The 19,818-nt window shown below is 41.3% G+C and overlaps 1 protein-coding gene across 1 annotated transcript in view; it reads left to right on the top strand.

Annotated features, from left to right (window-relative positions):
• The window catches only part of pex3 (peroxisomal biogenesis factor 3), a 31,519-nt gene extending 15,748 nt beyond the window's left edge, over positions 1-15,771 (top strand). The window contains exons 13-14 of the transcript XR_004336147.1: positions 3,893-3,899; positions 15,761-15,771. The gene's annotated coding sequence lies outside the window, so the exon portion shown is untranslated. The remainder of the gene's footprint in view (positions 1-3,892; positions 3,900-15,760) is intronic.
• The last annotated feature ends 4,047 nt before the right edge of the window (positions 15,772-19,818 follow it).

Genomic DNA, 19,818 nt, shown 5'->3' with positions numbered 1-19,818 from the left:
CTCACCTATAACACAGTAGTCTTATTTGTGAAACCTATTTGTCCTCCAGACCCAGACAGGGAAAACATAAAGTAGGTAATCAGTGTGAGAACTGAGCCAGCAGTTCAGATTTGTAGTATCAACAAAGCTGCTGCAGCCAGATACAGCGAGGGACAGGTGAACAGAATCGGACTCCATCTCTCTGGTTTTAAATCGCTGTTACAGCGATGACTCACAATTACTGGCGAATGAATCATACGCACTGAGATCATCCTGTCCGCTTTGATTTTCACTCTACTCTCATGTTTTTCCTCCATTACTTCCCTCCTCACTTGTGTATCTGTCCATCCTTCCCTTTCTCTAGAAGCCTCTGAGCTCCGTCATTTACCGTAATGGTAGTAAGGGCAGGCTCGGGGCAACTGTGTGTGTGTGTGTGTGTGTGTGTGTGTGTGTGTGTGTGTGTGTGTGTGTGTGTGTCTGTGTGTGTGTGTGTGTGTGTGTGTGTGTGTGTGCATTATTGATTCCCTCTGAGCACCACCAGGCAGTAATCTGTGTGCTGAAACGTGATTGGCTGTGTCCCGTCAGGCCTCATTACCTGATAATCCGGGCCTGTGCTGATTGGATGCAGTCAGAGCCCGCGTTAGGAATTCATGATGCGGCAGGCTGAGGTCACACTGCTGATCAGGGGGGTGATGTCACCTCACCTGAGCCATTTGATTGGCCTGAATCCTTTTCAGTTGTAGCTCAACTGAGCCAGCCATGTGTACAGCCATAGAGGTAGATGGCTATGAACATAAACATTAGATATGAGATATAAAATGAGATAGTGTGAGATGAAATGAGGAACGATGTGACACACAACGACAAAGTGAGGTGAAATTCAATGTTTCAACAAAATCAAGTTAAATAAACCAAAATAAAAAGTCAAGGTGAGATAATGAGAATGAGATAAAGCTAAATCAAACGCCATAAGATTAAATTAATGATAATATTATGAATTTAAAGGTAGAATCAGTAATCCAAACAAAGGATTGAACCAGAGAATTGAAACATGGCTGAACACTAGACAACCAAGACAACAGCTACGTGTAAAATATTGATATTTATTTACATGAGTGATATCTTTACATTACATTAAATTCATTTAGGAGAGGCTTTAGCAACTTCCAGTTACATATCTAGATCTATCAAACCTACAATATGTCATTTGTGTCAGGTCCATTAAAGTCAAGAACAACACAGACATTAAAGTTTATTTTTATTTTATTGAAAAAATTACAAATCAAATTTGGCGGTATTGCTCTGTTCAGAGTGGGGCTGGGCGATGATCTATCGATATCGCGATATGAGACTAGAGAATTTGGACACATTGTAACATCGTAATATGGTAAGTGATGTCTTTACCTGGTTTTACAGGCGGCACTTCAGTAAAGTGATGCCATTTTCTGAACTCACCAGACTGTTCTAGCTGTTTTTTTTACCTTTTACCTAGCATTTACCTTTACTCCACTAAGTCATTAAATCATTTCTTGAGAATATTTATCAAAAATCTCATTGTGTAAGTAACATTATGTCAAAGCACCAATAGTCACCCAAACAATATTGTCGCAATATCGATGTTGAGGCATTTGGTCAAGAATATCGTGACGTTTGATTTTCTCCATATCTCCCAGGCCTAGTTCAGAGGAGTCCCCTGACCTTCCATGAGCATCATGAAAAAGCAGAGCGTCAAGGGACAGCATTAGGGGACGCTCACACAGTTTAAGACTGGGAGAACTCAACTATTCCCCCAACGATGACATGGAAGCGGATGCCACGGTCTACACGACAAGGTGGAGCTGGGGAGGAGGTGGGCTCCACAGATGCGAGCATCAAGTACTTAGGAACAAACTAAAGCGGCGTTTGGATCAGCTGATGCGAGCGTGTTGTTGTTGGCCAATAGCGGTTAGCTTCCCAGTAAGAATGTTCTGGGTTCAAATCCGGGTCGTTCTGGGCCTTTCTGTGTGAAATTTGTATGTTGTCCCCGTGTTTGCGTGGGTTTCCTCCAGGTGCTCCGGTTTCTTCCCACCATAAAGACATGCATGCTGGGTAACTAGGACTACAGTTGAAAAACAGCCGATTGGCCAACACTGGTGCATTTACATAAATGTTGATTAATGTGCTTTGTCCTCATCAAATAAATAAATAAAAATACTCAAGCATTAACTACTTGGCCTGTCAGAACTGACGCTGGATGCTCAATTTTCTGCCGCTCGGGGTCTCTCAACCAAAACAGCACCAAAAGACGCAGTTTGGTGACATTGTGAAGTATTTTAGGATCATGGGAGATGCAGTCTTTATCACTTCTCCCAGTTAGGAAATGTTTGAATTCTGCCCTCAAATGGCCCAAATTTACAAGATAACAAATGACTTTCCTGCGTATAAGGACAGAGTGAGAATAGATGAACTGAGATTACATTAAGTGAGGGAAGATGTCAAAAGCTATGACAGGACGATCAACAACATGACACGGGAAATAAGATGAAACGTGGAGGGTGACGTGACTCGCCGTCACATGAACCGAGTTGAGGTGAAACGGTGATACAGACGATGTGAAAAGTCCCACAGGTGTCCTCTCTGTGCAGCGTGAAACCTGCCCCGTCATGCGGGACACTGCAGTCAAGGAGGCAGGAGGAAACCAACGAAAGCACAAGTTACCCCCCGGGGGAAGAATAAGAAAACATTGTGATTAAGAGTCATGGTTAGCGGAGCGAAGCGGCTGCTTGTGTCAGGCTGGAACCAGGAAGCAGGGTGACATCAGCAGAAATTAGTGGAAGTCAAACGTTAACTTTAGGGATGAGACGGCAGGGTCAAAGGGAAGTGTAGTGATTCCTCTTGGTTTTTATAACTGGTCACTCTTGACCCCACTGAGGTGAGATGTGTACAGTATTAACCTTTAATAGAAATACGTCGAGGCCTTCAACCCTCATGTTGTCCTCGGGTCAAATTGACCTGTTTTCCTATTAAAATGTTCTTTTTAATTCCCCAAAATAACATGATTGATTCCACACAACGCTCTTTGCCAAGTACAAATCTCTACTTTCATTCATTTTGGGGTGTTTCATTCAATTTTATAGCATTTGAAAAACCAAATTGAAGTGTTTTTGAAATAGTATTGAGTAAAAGTTGACATATTCCAGTCTGTGATTATCCATCAACATCCATTCCTTTCATTTTAGTCTCAATAATTCCTAATTTCTGCTTTTCTAACTCAAATGTTAGGTACAATTTCTTATAATTGATATTAAGTTATATAAAGTTATGTTATATGATATAAAGTTAATAAGTTAGTGTTATGTAGCGTTAAAAACATCAAAAAAAGCGTGAAAAAGTGTCAAAAGTGTTGAAAAAAGGAACAAAAACAAACAACAACAAAAATCGATAAAAAAGCATCATTTTTGGCTATAAAATCAAAAAATAACTGTGAAACTAAAGTTAATAAGTCAGTGTTCAAAGTGTTGAAAACATCAAAAAAGTGACAAACATTGAAAAAAAGTGACAAAAGTGTTAAAAAAGGGACCAAAAACATAAGAAAAAGTTAAAAACATCGATAAAAAGCGTCAACAAAAGTGTCAATTTTCAATTTGGACGGGAAGACAACACGAGGGTTAAAGCTGTTGAGTGTCATCATGTATGAAGCCGTCAATATTTTCGTCATGTCTGATATAATGAAATATAAATATACAACATACAGATGCTATTATTAGCCAGTGGCCCAGAAATGTCACGTATGACTACGAGTCTATTTACACAGAAACAACAATCTTCCTACTTATTAATGTCGACACAGTGATGTAATGGCTCCATACAGGACTGCACCTCTTGAGACAAATTTAGATCACAGTGTTTAAACGTCATTGTGAATTAAAAAAAGGGTGTGTGTGTGCGTGCGTGCGTGCGTGTGTGTGTGTGTGTGTGTGTGCGTGCGTGCGTGCGTGTGTGCGTGCGTGTGTGTGTGTGTGCGTCGCAGCTGCCAAGGCCGTCTAACCCAGTTTACACATGATCTATAATTTTTTTTTTTTTTTTTTTTTTTTTTTTGTTTTTTTACATGATCTATAATTAACAGCAGAGCCACGGAGGACGTGACGCCACGAGGAGCCTGGAGAGCAGAGGCCTCTGGAGCCTGGGAATCCTGGGACACGTCCCATTTCAAAACAGCGCTTCCTTTCATGACGCCTTGCTTCTCTTTGTCTCGTCTCTGAAGTGCAGATACAAAACAGCTGCGTGAGTATCACTGACGTGTAAAAGGGATTGTGATTAATGACACGTTAAAGGTTTTGTTGTCAGCAAGTCCTCCAAACCATTCGACGACGTGGGCCGTTCATTCCCACCCTCCGACACAACCCACAGGACCCGAGGTGTCGGGAAATACGACATTTGATACCAGCAGAGAATATAACTTCAACGGTCGCATTTTTAAACACGTTAAATATTATAAATAACTCACATAAACAACAAGCAAGGATAGCAAACGTCAAGATAACAGACTCCTGAAGGAAACAAAGGATGTAGACGTTTCAGAATGGAACGCGGCCGCAGCTGAGGTTTCCCTTCCCCTCCCTCTTTCATCTCTCTCGCTCTCTCTTTCCCTCTGTGTCTCGAGCTCACTCGCCCACCCGTCTGTCTGCCTGTCTGCGTTCCAGGGGTGGAAGTCCGCAGGGCGTGAAGATGTTGTCGCCACGGTAACAGCCATGTAAACACAAACAAAGGGGTTAGTGGAGCAGGGAGACAGAGAGAGATAGAGAGAGGGAGAGAGAGAGAGAGGGAGAGGACCTGCAGCCTAAAGCCTCAGTCAGGGTTACACTTATGAATTACCAGGAGAATCATGGGAAATGTATTCATAATTCATATTCTGTACAACACTATTTATTTATAAAATGACCATTAACTTTGGTAAAAGTTCTTTCATTGGTCATAAATATTTTATGTTTATTCTCCCATTTTGTTCAACTCTCACTCTATTTCCATGTCAACTTTACATGTCCATGAAAACAACTCTGGTAGAGAAATAAAGAATCCTGTATATATTTACATAAACCTCTATATATATGTATTATTTATTTTTATATATTTCCATCAGCCTAAAATAGCTATTCAACATTTTTTTAAATGTGTTTCTGTTTTAATAAAAGCACAATTCCTCTTGGTCACTGAAACCCCCAAACTCCCAGGAAAATGTCTGAGGACAGCTAATAATAATAATAATAATAACGTTTTTTATTTAAAGGCGCCTTTCTCGGCACTCAAGGACGCCGTACAGTGTATTCATACATTAAAAACAGCAAAAACATATTATACAACAAAAACAACTGAAAAAGCAGAACAATGGACATTCAAGTGCAACAGGCAGCTTTGAACAGATGTGTTTTGAGTTGAGACTTCGGGGGGGGGGGGGGGGATGAATCTATGTTTCTAAGTTGGGGGGGTAATAAATTCCAGAGATGAGGAGCAGAGTGGCTGAATGCTCTGCCCCCCCCCCCCCCCCCCCTATGGTGGTGAGACGGACGGAGGGGACAGACAGGTGGATGGAGGAAGAGGATCTGAGTGAGCGGGAGGGAGTGGGACGCTGGAGGAGATCAGACAAATATGGGGGGGGGGGGGGGGGGGGGGGGGGGGGCAAGATTGTGGATGGCCTTGAATGCAAACAGGAGGACTTTGAATTGGGTTTGGAACTGGACCGGGAGCCAGTGGAGCTGTTGGAGGACAGGAGTGATGTGGTGGATGGAGGGGGTTTAGCTGAATTCTGGACCAGTTGAAGTTCATGGAGGGAGTTGTGAGCGAGACCGAAGAGGAGAGGGTTGCAGTAATCCAGACGGGAAGTGACGAGACTGTGGACCAGGATGGCGGCAGTGTGGGGGGTGAGGGAGGGGCGGGGGCGGAGGCGATGGATGTTTTGTAGGTGGAGACCGGGTCATGTTATTGATATGGGGTTGAAAGGATCGTGTACTGCCAAGGATGACACCCAGACGCTTCACCTCGGGGGAGGGGGAGACGGAGCTGTCATGTATGGCCTGCTACCATGGCCACTTCAGTTAATACACCATCACAACAAATACAAAGTAGGATACAGATTACCCATATTATGCAATTACATCATCTGGTATTGGCACAGTGACTTAAGGCATGGAAGGAATTTAAACACATTGCTGCCATCTTCCATGTAGACATCTACAGCACATAAACAAAGCAACAAAACACAAAGGCTGCAGAAGCATTCCTGCTATGTGAACCTGATCGGCTTCATTCTCAAACTCAGCAGTGACTTTCCAAAAAAAGGTACAGAGTCGGAGGGAACTTCCACTTTGCCGTGGAAAAGATGTAAGATGGAAAGACCCAATCCTCTCGATAAAACTGAAAGTCATTTGTTGCTGCACGTTAAACACTTGAGACAAATGAGTGGATTTTTGTATTTTTTATCTTGCCCACAGTGTTCCTCAGGTGTTTTGTGGAAGTTTTGAGAGTGTTTAAGGGCGTCGAATGTGCAACCATGCAGGTACAAGTCAAGCCACCAGTCAGTACGTCAGTCCCACGCTGTGCTCCTGAGTCATGTGATATGATTTCATTACATTATTTCAGTTAAAGTCCTGGTAAAGCAAAACTCAGCATGTGGCCTGAGTCAGTCACACCACAGGAACATCTGTTATCGTCCACTGAATGATTCAAAAATGGCCAAATATATCAAATTAGATTTCAACATCGTGAAAACCAGAGCCACAGCGTGTCAACAGGCAAGCCAGGCAACTGCTTGGGGCTCCAGGCCGTTGGGGAGGGGGGGGGGGGCATGTGGCAACACCACAGCAATGTCTCAAAATGGGGCAACCACAACAAACAAATGACTATTTGCAATGACATCAATGACATCAGAAGGGGCTCCATGTCATTCCCACCAAAGCACGATACTATTTTATTCAATTAAAAGTCAAAAGGAAAATGGAGCAGAGTTATCCTTCACAGAGTGAAAAAAAGGAAAGAGAAAAAAATAAGGATGAGAAGAAAAGAAAAGCAAGACAGGGGTGAGTAGAGCAGATAATAAAGATCACGTTGTGTAACATTAACTGTCCGAGAGCTGTCATTTTAACCCTCACTATGGGGGAGACATTTAAACAACTTTAGCCAGCTAGCATTAACATTAGAGAATTTATTCTTTCACGTTCTTTGGGAGTTAACCGAGCTCGTGGAACTGGACCGTCCAGCCTGGGACACGGGTCCTGTCCCAGGAGAGACTTTCAGGACTGGGTCCCATTTCAATAGAGAGAAATTGTTGTGGTTTGGGGTTTTGTTTTGGATACTTTTTCTCTGTTGGTCCTGTCTTGTGTTTGTATCTTTTCTCCCCGGTCTTGTGTTGTTGGTCCCGTCCTGTGTTCCCCAAGGGTCTGTATGTTCTGTTTCCTGTTTTATTTTGAAGTCTGGTTTTTGTCTCGTCTTGCCTTTAGTGTTACTTCCTGTGTCTGCCTGCTCTTGTGATTACCTGATGTTTTCCACCTGCTTCCCTGCCCTCTTGTCACCTGCCTCTCGTTACCTCATTACCTTGTGTATTTAATGTCTGTGCTTCCCTTGTCAGATCCTTCTGTCCTGTCCTTGAATGCGGTGCATTGCGTTGCGTGCATCTGGTTTTGAGGGGACCCCTAGGACTACTCACCTAGGGCCACAACAGACCCTAGAATCACCCCTAGTGAAAACATAAACAGTATTGTCTGCTCTGAGATGCTGGGGGCGCTCAGTGTATAATGTATAATGGGTTTTGAAAATAATGACTGATTTTGCTTCACCCAGACATTAAGATGAAATAACACTTTAATTTTACTTTTAAACACAAAGGCATGTCAAACCGCTTTACGGCAAGGCATAAAGCAGCTGTTAAAGGAAAATAAATAGTTAAAGAAAATGGTCCGTCGAGGCCCCTGACCTTCGCTGTCATCCATGTAGCAGTGCACCCGACCTTAGCGGTTTCTCCCACAGTTGGCGGGCCCATGGGATGGAGAGAAGGTTGCCTAGTAGCTTCTTTGGGCTGTGCCCGGCCGGGCTCCGTGGCAACCCGGCCACCAGGCGCTCGCCAACGAGCCCGCCGTCTGGGCCTGGCTTCAGACGAGGGCCCCGGGCTTCCTCCGGCAGGGTCACTCCCTCTCTGCCTCGCCTACTCATAGGGTTTTTGAATAGATGGACATGGAAAAATTGTCAGAACAAAGTCCATTTAGTAGGCTAGCTGTTCTGGAGCTTTTGGCCATTTCCTTCGTTAGCAGATGGGTTCCCAGATGTTGATGATTTGTAGATGATACATTTTTTTTATAATTTATCAGACCCCTTTAGGACGACCTAGCTAACACGTGGAGAATCAAAGTTCATTTTTGAAAACAATGTCACCCCAAGCTCCACTCAGTTGCTGTTCTGGAGCTTTTCAATATTATTATCATTAGTTTAATGACAGAAATACACCCCCCCCCGATTCACTAGACATTATAAATAACTATGACTGGAGCATGCTGGTAGAGTACTGTACAAGAAGGAGGGGTGCCAAGAGGGAAAAGGAAGAGTGGAAGAGGGAGGGCAACGGAGGGAGGGATAGAAGAAAGAAGTGAAGAAAGTTACGGAAGAAGCAAAGAATGAGGAAGGAAGGGAAAAGTTGAATAAGAAAGGAAAGAAAATGAGGAATGATTAGTTCAGGGAAGAATGAAAAGGAGAAATGAAGTGAAGGAATAAAGGAAGCAGGGAGGAAATGAGGGAGGAATGTTGCATTGGCAGCTATGAACTATTTCTCCGGGCATGGTGTCATCAGTCTGCGCTGCGTTCCCTCGCTGTGAGTTTAGAGTCCCCTAAAACCACACCGTCACCGCCAGCGTCACCGAGCGACTATTATTATACCGCTGTGCTAATGTTTGACTCCAGCCACACAGAAGAGAGGGCATGCCTTTACTTAGGCGGCGCAATCCTATCAAGGTGTTGGAAATCAGATCTGTTTTAAAACACATAATGAAAGACAAGCGTTGGTACATGGAGGGGGGGGGGGGTCCCGGGACATGGCTGCCAAAATAGGCTGTTTCACATTCATTTTAAGTGACGTAGCAAAACAACAAGCCCTACATATCTCAACTAGTTCAGTTGCATTAAATCATTCACTTTGTATAAAAGTACCAAATATGTATTGTGTCAATCTCTTGTTCCAGTATTAGTAAAATTGATATATATTAGTGATGTCAGTTAAATGTGTTAATTAACGGCGTTAACGCAAACCCATTTTAATGTGGTTCATATTTTATCGTGAGATTAACGTTGTTTTTGGCCTAGCAATCATTGTAGTTTTTTAACAAATAGTAACGTCAGAAAAACTTCAACACCCACCGGATCTAGCTAGACCGGAAAAAAAACAACATGGCACACCCCACACACGGCGTTTGGGCTTGCGAGCCGGCCATCAAGTTACGTTTTGAGAGGATATCGAGCGTGAGACGCTGGAATGGACGCCGACAAGATTCGGGATAGAAAGTTTACTTTTTAAAAGTTGCCAAATGTTCCACTGACGAGACTAAAGTGATCTGTGGGTCTGGTCGCTGTGAACTGAGCTATCATCACAGACATCTAGTCTAAAACACCCCCCCTCCCCAGTCTGAAACCCCCCCCATCTCAAATACCACCTGATGGCCAAACACACAGCTGGTGCCAATTGGCCCCCCCCCCCCGTCAAAGTATTTTTTTCACCCTTTTATTGATGACAGTGTTACACTGTGTAAGAGATTATTTGCTTTAAGTGAGAATGTTAGTGTGAAATTGAACACTACAGTAGGCCATATATACTATATTGTTTTGTATATGCCAATATTATTTTCAATAAAAAAAAACGTTTGCACAAAGTAATCTGATCCACTTTTCCATGTTTTAATTTTCTAATTTTTTCCATTATTAAAAAATAACGGAACAAAAAGAAATCAGGGGACATTTAGAACAGATAAAAATGTATAATTAATTGCCATTACTTGTGAGTTAACTATGACAGTGATGCAATTAACTGCGATCAAATATTTGAATCGTTTGACAGCACTAATATTTATCTGCAACAGGTGGGAGTGTTACATTTAAATCTGTTGATTTCTAAGAAAATGATGTGCCCACACTACAGATTACATACTTCTTGGTTGTTGACTTTTATTTTGGTGAGAAAACTGATACAAGAGCAGCAAAAAAATGAAAACTAAAAGGCTCATGCTGTCAATAAGAAATGATAAAAACGGAAATATTTCCAGGAATTTCCAGCGAGCTTAATTTGCCTCTCGGCATCAGTAAATATCTCCGCAACATCTTGCTCTTCCTCTGTTGCGTCATGTGAGAGTTTACTGTCAAAATCAATCAAAAATAATAATGAAGGATAACGATGATTGTCTCTTCTCATCAGTGACACCCTGTGTTTCCTCATCCTCAGGCTGTTGTTCCTGTAAGCAGTAACCTGTGTTTTATTACTGAAGCTTTAGTAATAACAAGGAGCCTTTTTATAATACTGCTGGAGACCATTTTAGCTACTTTGTACAGGAACGGTCGGGTAGTCAAAACTACAGCACAGCATCATATTTTATAAGCTGTCCATAGTTTGGTTTGTAAAATATGACTCTGTAAAGTAACTCCAGCTGTTGGATAAATTCAGAGCAGTAAGAAGTATAATTTTATTTACCTCCGAAATGTAGTGGAGCAGAAGTGTAAAGCAGCTTAAAATTGAAATATTCAAGTCAAGTAAAAGTACAGCAAAGTTATACTCAAGGTCAAGTTTATGTATTGTCATATAGATTAGAAAGAAACATTGTGCATATAGATGAAATGACTACATGTACTTAGTTACTTTCCACAACCAACCAACTTTCATGTTTTGTAGTTAACTTTTTAAACACTAACATAACACAATTTACATGCACACAGCCATGGATGAACCACTGTGAAGCGATTTCCTAAATTTGCTGATGTAACAGCCACAAACCTCACATGCAGATAAAAGATTAAAGACACGTACAATCTGATCACACAGCCACATACAAGCTCCAAATTCCTTTCAAATGTGAAAAACTCACACAGACCTCCCGCTGTTTCTATGAAAGATACATTTAAACTTCAATCATCCCTTCAGGAATAATGGGACGCTGCATTAAATGAGAGACAGAACATAATAAGATAATAAGAATTCAAGAAACTGGGCTAATTCGTCTCCCTTTGTCACACTGCAGGCTCATGGTTGGGCAACAGGAGAATAAACCATGTTTCTGTTATTGAACTATTTGCACATGTTAATGCAGTTGTACACAGGAATGGAAGTAGATGTTTTCTTATTTAAAATTTTATTTTCATTAAAGTTAACCAAAACGCAATAATCTCCACACCATGAAGTCATTTTTTTTTTAGTCCTAAAAGTCCTTTTGTCTAATGGGAAAAACAATCTACCTGTGCAGTGAGATATCTCTGCATCAGCCGAGTAGCTCTCCTCTGACCTTTTGAACAGAAATTGTCAGTTACTGTTCGTAACTACGCCTGATCAACGGAAACTCTGCACTTGTGGTGTTCCCCAAGGTTCTTTGCTGGGTCCATTTCTGTTTGCATTGTACAAGTCTCCCTCTGTAGCAGACAAGTCATTTTCAAGATATCTCCTTTTGTTGTTATCCAGACGATAGCCTCGCAATGCTGCAAAAATGTCTGTTTTATGAAGAAAATTGCTGCAACTCCATGAAAAATTGGATGAAAGATCATTTTCAGCAGCTAAATTCTTACAAAAATAAAAGTTGCTATTTCTGCTGGCTTTGTCCCGACGGCAATAGAAAGTCTTTGCTGTCTTTCCTCTTCTCTTAAACCATTATCTAGGCATTTCCTGTTTCCTGTCTCAGGCCCCATTGTGTCTCTATAGTTGACATGTAGATGATTATTCACACATTTATTTAATCTTGACTATTTTTCATACCATTAAGGCCTTCAAGACCCACCTATGTAGACCTGCTTCTGTTAATTTTTTTGGGATGTTATTTAAGCATATTTGTCTGTTTTCTTAGTTGCTTTTGTCTTTTATTGTGAAAGCTACTCTTGAAAGGTGCTATATTAATAAACCCTTTGGGAGGCTAATTTCTAATAACATCACTGTCACTGTGATGACAAAGAAACCAAATTTAAATTAAAGAGAGTACTCAACTAAGACTGCACAATTCTTCAAATCTGTTATGTTAATTCCAGAAATTAGCAAGTTTCAACATGCGTTGTAATCCAAACATACATCAATATATTTTTCTTCTTCTCATTTAAATAAGACTACCCCAAAAAGTACTGTCTCAGAATGTTAAGAAACATTTAAAGTTGCCCCAATAGTGAAGGCTTGTTTCCTGCCACAGGGCCAAACTTTCCACCAAATTACACAGGCAATTTACTAACTCTTTAAAAAATGTGCTGCTGACTCTCAAACAATGAAATCATATAGGATAGAAATAGGATGGGATTGTGCAAGATTGGCAGAAAGAACAAGCCACTGTGAATCCAGGTGAGAGCTGTGATTGCTCGTTAACTTCACCTTTGAGGTCAAATTGCTTGCAGAAGCAGAAACAAGTCAAACGAGAAGTTGTCGGCCTTGAGGCGGTTGCAACACAACAGTTTCTGCAGCTTGATAGCAGGAAGACGATTTATGTAACGGTTAAAATTACATCCAGTATGAACAAAATGAACTTCCTGTTGGGAGTTTTGTTCTTAAGCACACCACAAAGTGAAGCAATATCCAGCCGGCAGTGAGAAAGCAGTGAAGAAGTGTGTGGGGGGGGGACTGGGTCACTGCAGTACAGAAAGAGTCCACATACAGATTCAAACTTCAGCAGCTTCATTAAACTAACACAGCACTTTGGTTTGGTTTAACTCTACTATAAAACAATAGAGAGATAATACATTTCATAGTATTTTAGAAAGAGTATAGAATTATACTCAGTATATACACAAAAATGTAGAGACATGTGCAACATGATATAAAGCATCAAATGTAAGCTGTAATTCATAAAAATGAACCACAGGGCAGGTAGGCTACAACCCAGTAAGCAAAAGTAAAAGTGGGTTACATCTGATTGAAAAGTGAAAGTTGTTTAGATTTAAGTTTCTTTTAACAACATTCAGTGACTATATTTCAATGTGAAGTAGTTTCTCACTAGTCGAGTTTTAACCTTGACCTCTGTGGACCCTTTGGACATCTGTCTTTGGGAAGTCGCCACAACACATTTTCATATTGTTTGTTGAGCTTCACCACAGATTTGAATATGACATGCAAATTCAATGTCACGGAACATGAAACTCAAGTGTCCGGAAAATCACGGCGACCACTGATTGATAAACTATCCGACTGTTTTCACAACAATGTGCAATGAGTTGGCACGTCTGACATCTACATTTTTTGAAATATTAAATTATTGATTTGAATTTACAGTTTTTTTTTAAAATAAAAGTAAATTGAAAAAAAAGCAGTACAATAATTATAATGACGTACTTTGGGGGGGGGGGAGGGGCAGGAAATACATTATACTGAATTATCCCCCATCCTTATTTATATGTATAGAACACATATGTGACAGGTCAGCTGCCAAACTTGATTAAAAACTTATGATAAGACTCAACCACAACCCACAGTCCCATGATCTGTGGTCACTTGTACATCACACACACACGCACGCACACGCACACACACACACACACACACGCACGCACACACACACACACACGCACACACACACACCAAATTTAGTCAAAATGTGGCTGCTTTATATCTAAACCACAAAAGGCTGCTGATCTGTGACTCAGAACAAAAAAAAGAAGAAAAGGAAGACAGGAGACAGGATGGTAAATAAGAGAAAGGGCAGGGGGAAATGAGGAAAGGATGATAAGAGAAAGGAAAAGGAAGAAATGAAGTGAAATGAAAATGAGTGAGGAGGTGATCAAGGGCAATAGATGCTGCACAGAGCATGACATCTATTGCCAAAAGAGCCTGCTGGTAAAGTAGTGAAGAAGGAGCAAGAATTGAGAAAATGGAAGAGTTTGAGGTTAACATCGAACGTGACGATCAGTGGTAGCCTATACCTATTCGAGCCTTAATGCATGGACGAGGCGCTACAACTATTGGAGGAGAATCGGAGCGCTAGCTTGCTAGCAGAGAGAAGAAGCCATCAAGCAAGTGCTATTTAAATAAACTCTGTGTCCTTACAAACGTCCCAATTCCTCGCTTTATGAGTAGAGAACCTATTTGTGCTATTGTAGTAGTTTGGTACCATTCCGGGCATCATTACTGGGTTAATTTACAAGATACACATTTGGTTCCATTAGCGCCTGCACTAAGCCATTTAGGTCATAGCGTTAACGTGCCCAATGATCAGCCATGGTAAAAAAGCTTCTTGGGGGGGGGGTTCGGCTTGAGGTCACGGTGCAAAGGACCATAGGGTGGAATCCCTGTAAAACGGCTCAGGCCTCAGTCTGTTCAGACAACATGCCCGGAGGTTACAGTTTCAACCAGCGTTGGCTAGAAGACAGCTAATACAAAACTAATCACATGTAAATGATATGAAGCAGGTCGTAGGTACTTAAAGTTAGGCACAAAACCATTGTGATAAGCTAAAAAGGCTTGAAAATGCACCGTGAAAGTGCTTGAATTTGATTTGGCAAAAAGCACAAGGTTAAGTTCCTGTGAAGGCTTTATATTTACGCATGCTATGAAAGCTATGAGTAATGAAAGCTATGTCCAAGGAGAACTTTTAATTCTAATTCAAATGTGAAAGCAATTTCATTTCCATATGTATATTCATCTGTATATCTGTATATGTTCTTTGCACCTGCATACAATTTTTATAGTGTACATTTTACTCTTATTTTTAAATTTTCTATTCTATTTTTTTTTATAAAATTCTATTCATGTTTAATGTGTACTTTTCTTATTTGTACTGTTGCATTTGTGCTGCTGTGACCAGTGAATTTTGCCAGTGTGGGATAAATAAAGTCTATCTAACATTTTGAGGGCCCCCCAGGATTTTTTGCCTAGGGCCCCAATTGAACCTAGAATCGCTACTGTACAGATACATAAACACCTGGTAAAGTATTCAAATCTTATTTGGCAGTTCCTGCTACACTCAGTGTCTGGAAAGACACACACACACACACACACACACACACACACACAATCCCTTTGTTGCTGTTGCGGCTGGTATCAGACATTCAGAGCTGCTGTATCAGCTGGCTTCAAACTGAACTGCACTGAGGTGTGACTTAAGTTTCATGTAGAAAAAAACACCTTACTGGGAGGGTGAAGGTGTTGTGGAGCAGTGGGAAAATCAAACAGTGGGACTTGTTTGGTCAGGGAACTGTTGCAAAGACAAAAAACACTTGACTCCCACTGTTTAAAGTCTTCTATGCCCTTTGGCTCACATTAGTCGGCACAATGTGGTTCCTTTTATAAAAGATGATGCTTGTACCTTTGACACAGTCCCCTTCTATCACACTGTTACACTCAGCTGTGGCATTAATAAAAGCCCACAAATGACACCTACGCAGGCTCAACCACCCACTGTGTTAGGTTCAGGAACAAGATAATCAACTTTAACATGAAAAGCTTCCTCTTTTTTTGGAGTTTATTTGATGCATGAAAAAAGCCACAAGGCAACAAATGTTGCTTTTCGAGTGAGAGAAACAAAGAAAATTATCACAAAGATCAAACACTTTAAACAGAGATGTAGAGAAGAAGTATGCATTAGATTTAATGTGATACAAGAGTCCAGGGGCGACACATTATTAATTTAACTTTTAAAAACTCGTATTAGCATCGTGGTTTGATTAGTGAACAGGCTTACTTGGTGCAGGACCACGAAGAAATGCAAAGCAACCATAAAGAGGCCCAAAACAACCACAAACATACATGAGCAAAAAAAAAAAGGCACCGACGCAAAATGACTGCAAAGAGAAACAAAACAACCACAACCAGACGCAAATCGACCCCAACAAGACGCAGAACAACCACCAAGAGTCGCCAAACGGCCACAACGAGCTGCAAATCAGAAGTAAACATCTGTATTTCCATACTGGGCCACCTTCATCTGCAAGAGGAAGATCCCGGTGAAACACTCTAAAGTTCCACAACAAAGAGCGGTAGTTTACAACACAAAATAAAGTTTGAAAGTTATTGACTATTAGTTTTTATAGGCTATCAATCCAGGGGCGGAGCCAGACTTCAAACATTCGGGGCTCAGCCAAAATCTAGGGTGGCCTGCTACATTTTCCTCAATTTTCTCAAGCGATTTGATTATAAAATGCCTGAAAATATGTACACCATTTAGGAAAGACAGGAACGTTGCCAAGGAAAAGAACCATCCTGTAGAGCTGACACCCTGTTTACGTAGCTGGTTGTTAACCAACTGTCTTCATCATTCTGAAACCAGAACGCAACTGAAGTATCTCAACACCACCAAAGTTGAGTAAGATGTTGGAATGCAGCCATTAAATCTAAAGGTTGCTTATCCTAAGGTCTAAAGGTAGCATGGCTCAGACACCACACAACTAATGTTGAGGATGACTTATTTTCATTTCTGACGCCTAAAAAGAGCCCAAAATGGTCTGATTGTACCATTTTTAAGTCACACACAGGGGAGGGCTTTGATGTGCTGCTCCAGTCAGATGGAATGAGGGGATATGACACAAAGTTGTTTTAAAACCCTTGGAGATTCAGGGGCTTTCGGGAAAACTTTGGGGGAGCTGGAGCCGCAGATATATATACAACAGCATTCAGGTTTCATCAAACCACAGAAATGCTCATTGCTAATGCAGGGGCCTTCAGACACAACACGATGTAAATGCAGTGAATGGTTGACTATATTCTCTTGCAGCTGCCATGTTCTCAGCTGTACTCTGTGCCACGGTCAGTCCTCAGCTCGCCTCGCAGCTCCGTCAGCAACACTGATATTCACTGGAGGGCCGTGAATCACTCAGATCGAATGTGCAAATGATCCCGGACGGCTGCCGTAACATTTAAAGCCCTGTTTACCACGTTAACATGAGCTGCGATGCAATGCATTACCCATCCATCCATCCATCCATCCATCCGCCGTGTTTCACACCCCGCCTCTTTTCTCAGTGGTGTGATGCTGGGGGAGGGAGAGAGGGAGAGAGAGAGGGAGGGTGGGCAAGAGAAATGGAGGGAGAGAGGGTGGGTGAAGAGGGGGATTTCCCGGACCCTTCATGACAAGAAGAAGAAGAGAAGGAGGAGGAGGAGGAAGAGCTTCCCGGAAAGAATGACTCAACCTGGACCTAAAGGAAAAGAGGGGGAGGGGGACATTTGCATCCCAAGTAACAGAAAGTAAAATGAAAGAAAACGTTTCAAAAAAGAAAAAGGTGGTATAAAAGAGTCCTCATTTCATCTCATGTTGTTGTTTTCATCTGAATGTGTTCATGGTTTTCCCACAGATTATTAAAACGTGACCAAATCTAACCACTATTACAGATGATTCTGTGATATTCACAGTTGAATTAGAAGTACTCCATTTACAATACCTACGAATACTATCATATATATACTATATCATGAATTATGCATATCTTACGCAAATAAAAACTAATACTTTACAATTACAATTAATTTTACACTGATTTATATTCATCTACATTTAATTCAATATCCTTTATAAAATATCAAATTGATTGTCTCATTTTTTGCGACTTTGCAGCGTAAATATGTAGATTACAAAACTAGATTATTGTATTGATTATTGTATTGATGTTTTGAATCATATCTTGCAACGTACACAACTCCTCCTCCTCCTCCTCCCCTTTTATTCTCAGCAGGAGCGGATTACGTCACCCTCTTCCTTTCCGGGAAATGATGCCCCTTATCCTACCGGGCAAGCAGCAGGGAACCAGGAAAGAAGACACCGGGTCGGGTGCACGGGAAGCGTCCTCTCCTCATCCTCCTCTCTCCTCATCCTCCTCTCCTCATCCTCCTCTGCTCATCCTCCTCTCCTCATCCTCCTCTTTACCAACATCACTTACCATCATCACCATCAGCCTTTTTATTTCATCATCCCAACATTTCAAAACTGCAGTCTCACGAAACAACCGTAGAACAACCAATCCTTTGTTCCCTGGACTCTGTGGCTGGAGGGCTGGATTAGTCCACAACAGAGATCTCAACAGGGGGTCCGGGACCCTTTTTCAAAAAGTTTCTATGTCAGATATTTGGGTTTCTTTCAACCAAGTTATCCAAGAAAATAACATTGATGGTTCCCCACAATCCTCTTCACAAGTCAAATAAAGTATCAGTTCAATAATCATTGAATTTGGGTGTTTTGTTAAATTTTATAGTATTTGGTGAAAAAAAATTGACAAAAACATCAGTAAAAGTGACAAAAAATTGGGGTAAACAGTGCGCAAAACGTTTTTTTTTTTTTCAAGTTGTGAAATGTGAGCGGGAAATTTCTTAAAAGATAAAAAAAAACGTTTTTATTTCAGATGTTGACCCAGAAAAACAAAAAGTTGCACGGTTGACTGGATGATAAAAAAGCGTCAAAATATGAAAAAAAAATGCCTAGACATGAATCCAACATGTTATTAACAAAATAGCTTTTTAGCTTTTTAGCTACGTAGATAAAAGGCTTATTTCTCTTTAAAATATTGTTCACAAATCTGTCTAAATCTGTGTTAGTGAGCACTTCTCCTTTGCCGAGATAATCCATCCACCTCCCAGGTGTGGCCTATCAAGATGCTGATTAGACAGCATGATTTTTAGACAGATTTGTGAACAAGATTTGAGAGAAATGAGCCTTTTGTGTTGTGTGATCTTTGAGTTCAGCTCTTGAAAATTGGGGCAAAAACAAAAGTGTTGCCTTTGTAATTTTGTTCAGTGTATTTAAAAATGGTGGGTTTGTTCGGGACATCTCCGTCTGTCGCTAGCGATGATGACGCAGTGATTAGTGACAATTCTCTCCGACCAATCAGCTGTCTGCAGGTTCTCCCGTCACCTGTTGGTATCGCCTCAGCTCGCTTGGAGCCTCGACGGAGGTGATAGTGAAAGAAGTACCTGTAGGTAGGTACCGGGGATTTTTTTCCTAATGGAAAACCAAAAGAAAGCAAGTAGAGGCGAGGCAATCGACCAGGTACCATGTAATGGAAAAATGCCTCATGGTAGCCTCCCACAGATCCAGTAAATTCTAAGGATTCACTCTGCCATGTGTTTAACGTTAAAACCTAATCTATTAAATCATGGCAACAAGGATTTTAATAGCTTAGTATTATATGCATTAAAAATGTATGTATAAAGGTTTTATGACACCCACATCTTGTTGGAGGCCCTGTTCAATATGTGTAGGGGGTCTCTTCTCCATCTCTCTTTCAGTTAAAGGGGAACTAGGCTTAAGGTACTTTAACTGCACAGCTTCGGAGTAATGGTTATATGACTTTTATCGAGTTGAGTGGTGGTCGTCTCGCTCCCCCCTAGCGCCTGTGAGCGGAAAAACCAGCCTAGCAGCTGTCGGTTTCGAGTCGCCGGTCTCAGCGTCAGGAAGTGTTGCGGGATATCAGGTCTTGCAATGTACACCGCACACATACGCCCATTCAGGAATTCAGGAATATTTCACATAATTGTCATGGTTGAGCCAGTTTCTATAGAGAAACCTGCGAGAAAACAGCAAGAAAACAGCGAAGAAATGGTCAAAACTGCGCTGTGCCCCTTTAAGGGGTCCTTGGGGTAAACAATATTGAAAACCTGTGCACCATAGCAACCTGCAAACAATTACGTTACAAAAACCCTTTGGTTTAACTAGCTGACACGTTGCCTACTGTCTC

The sequence above is a fragment of the Etheostoma spectabile genome, chromosome 18 (assembly GCF_008692095.1).
Source record: "Etheostoma spectabile isolate EspeVRDwgs_2016 chromosome 18, UIUC_Espe_1.0, whole genome shotgun sequence".
Taxonomy (NCBI): Eukaryota; Metazoa; Chordata; class Actinopteri; order Perciformes; family Percidae; genus Etheostoma; species Etheostoma spectabile.
This window is presented reverse-complemented; position numbering and strand designations above follow the sequence as displayed.